A 2,892-nucleotide genomic window follows, 5' to 3' on the forward strand; every position below is an offset into this window, starting at 1 on the left:
TTTCTGGTAATTAACCTGCGGTACTAATTAAGTGGTCAACAGTGAAAAAATGTTTCAATCATGGGCTCCCGAGCAGCGACCACCGAGCTCCAGATCGGGAGGATCGGGAGCCCCTCACCACACCACCGCCTTCACGCTCGGCCTCGCCACCGGCCGCCGCCCCGCCGGATACCATCGCCGGACCTCCACGCCTCGCGTCCCTCTCCCTACTCTCCCACTTCTCCGTTTCCTTCCCCTTTGTTTCTCACTCTCACGCAAGGACTGTCTGTCCCCTTCTTCTACAGGAGCAGCCATGGTGAACGACTAACGCCACCTCGCCCGTATCCGGCCAGAGTCAACCTCCTACAGCCAGATCAGCGCCATCTCCACCTTGCCGGCCTTCCTCCCCATCTTCATCGAGATCCATCACCGGGCTCGAAGACAATCCCATTATCTAGCAGCAACCACTACCACTGCCAGCAGCAGCATCAGGCGCGACCGGGCATCGGCGGAGCCGGGGGAGCATGCGCTCCCTGACTTCTGCCTCTAGCCCATCTGCGCACACGTTCACCATCGCAGGCGCCGATGGTCCGTGCCCTGGAGGTGCTGGACACATGGAGGCCCATGCTGAAGGCGGACGTCTACTCCCTGGGAGTGCTCCTGCTTGATCTCCTCACCGGCAAGTCCCCGACGCATGCATCCAAGCAGGACGGCATCGATGGCGCGCTCGACCTGCCGTCGTTGGTGCAGTCGGTGGTGCACGAGAAGTGGATGGCTGAGGTGTTTGACATGGAGCTCGTGCAGCTAGGCACCATCACTGATGAGGAGATGGCCGCGCTGCTGCAGGCATCCACAGAGCTATGGGCATAAAGGCAGCAACTCGAAACTCCATGGTTTGCACACAGCAGCACAACACCGCGGTCTGCATGCGGCATGACTAGCTCCACTCAGGATTCAAATTATGTAGCTGTATAGGATACTCCCTTTTGTTCAGGTTCCCATGATATTTTTCAGTTGAATTCAGTTGCAGATTCATTCAACTCATCTCCATTGCCACACACAGAAAGGCTTTTATTTTTCTTTAGTTTAGTTCAGATTTTCATTATTCCAATTTTGATTGTGGTTAAGTTTTGGTCAGGTTTTCACTGTTTTTAGTTGAATTCAGTTGCAGATTCATCCAACTCATCTCCATTGCCATGCATAGAAAGGCTTAGATTTGATTTTGGGATAGTTTAGTTCAGATTTTCATTATTTTCCAGCTGGGTTTAGTTTAACATTCATCTAACTCATCTGTGAACACAATGATCAAGTGTCTCTCTGGTTAATCAGGTAATCGGGGCAGTACTGTTTGAGATCGTTGGTGAGGGACTACTAAGGCGAGCTCGGCCAGCGGAAAGATGCCGGTAGGGTGAGATCAAGAACATGAATTGAATGGTATGCAGTACTATTGGGCTTGGCATTATTTTTCCAGCAAATTGTGTTTTTCTCTGAGATGAATTAAGTGCACCAAATATATGTATCTAAATTATTGTAATCTTTATTGTTATCCATTACGTCTAAAAATTGATGTTCAAAACTGTCTTCCGAGAATAGTTTTCGTTGGTACAAGTTTCATGCACAAAATACACAAAAATTATACTCCCTGTGTATCATAATGGATGTCGTTCTAGCAGTTCAACTCATTACGGTACAGAGGGAGTTTTTGCTAAATGAAAGGCATAAGCATGATCAGTTAAGCTGATTCAGTTTATGCCTAGAAATCAAATCACCTTTCGCTCATTATTAGTGGTAATGGTTGTCTCTGTGTTTTTGCATTATCAAATATGTGCCTAGGCCTCTATGTTAACCAGTTCCAAAAACATGCCCGGAAAAATCTTGCTTGGACTTTTGAAGTTGTTCCGAGTGGAATGCTGGTCATAGATGCGATGCACCAAGCTCCCGCAACCGCAGCAGAGGAGCCGGAACTTGCAGCAAAATCTACGACACCCTCCCAATGAGCTGCAGGTAGGCCACGTCATAGACGATGACCCGACGACAACCACCAGGTATGCCCTCTGCTCCTTGCCCTTCACGCTTGGAATCAACAAGTCCACATAATCTTCAGTTCTTCACAATTATGGTCTGCTTCATGTTCTGTGATCAGGTTGTAATATGATAATTATTTATATGTATAAATATTGAGTTTTTTAGGGAATGTTGATGATTTCTGTCGGAGATTATGTTTCTACTTAATCATCAAACAAGGTGTTCGTTGGAAGCAAGGATAACCTATCAAGTAAGGTGTTCGTGCAGTAGGTTACATCTTACACATTTTTATCTGGTGAACTATTATCTACTCGAGGATAACTTATGGCTAACATGCATTTAATTATACTGTTGTTCGAAGGTGTAGTCAAATGGCAATACAAGTTATGGCTACAATGTTGCCAACGGCTACTACTATGGTGTCTTTATGGCTTTTGGAATATTGAACGTCAGGTTAGTGAAACAACTGTGAAAGGTTTTCTAAGATAATCCTATGTCTCTAGAACTATAAACTAATTAATAATGTTGAATGGCATTACTAACTCTATATTTTGTTTGTGCTGCACAAATCTAGCACTTTCTGAGGTGTTGCGCAGAGCATGCTATTGAACATGGAGGGTTTGAGCTAAGAAATACTTGCAGGCTGCCAATTTATTAATGGTTAGGCATTTTTGGATTTTTCATGTTTACATGTTTACTAGGGTAACCATAGCGGCTTCATTGCTTCATACCCGAAACTGAGATCTTTGGGACGGTCCGAGGTGCTACTAGACCAGTAGATACAATTAATGATTATCTGTCCAAGCGACTCTCAAATCATTCTGGGATAGCTCCTCGACTTGGACAACAACAATTGTTGATCAAGTCTACTCAGCCATCGCCATGCGA

General features: G+C 45.7%; 1 pseudogene; it reads left to right on the top strand.

The window, feature by feature from the left end:
• Positions 1–564: 564 nt before the first annotated feature.
• Positions 565–2,476, top strand: LOC123038987 (probable inactive receptor kinase At3g08680; annotated as a pseudogene).
• Positions 2,477–2,892: the final 416 nt, after the last annotated feature.

Source organism: Triticum aestivum, chromosome 2B (genome assembly GCF_018294505.1).
Source record: "Triticum aestivum cultivar Chinese Spring chromosome 2B, IWGSC CS RefSeq v2.1, whole genome shotgun sequence".
Lineage (NCBI taxonomy): Eukaryota > Viridiplantae > Streptophyta > Magnoliopsida > Poales > Poaceae > Triticum > Triticum aestivum.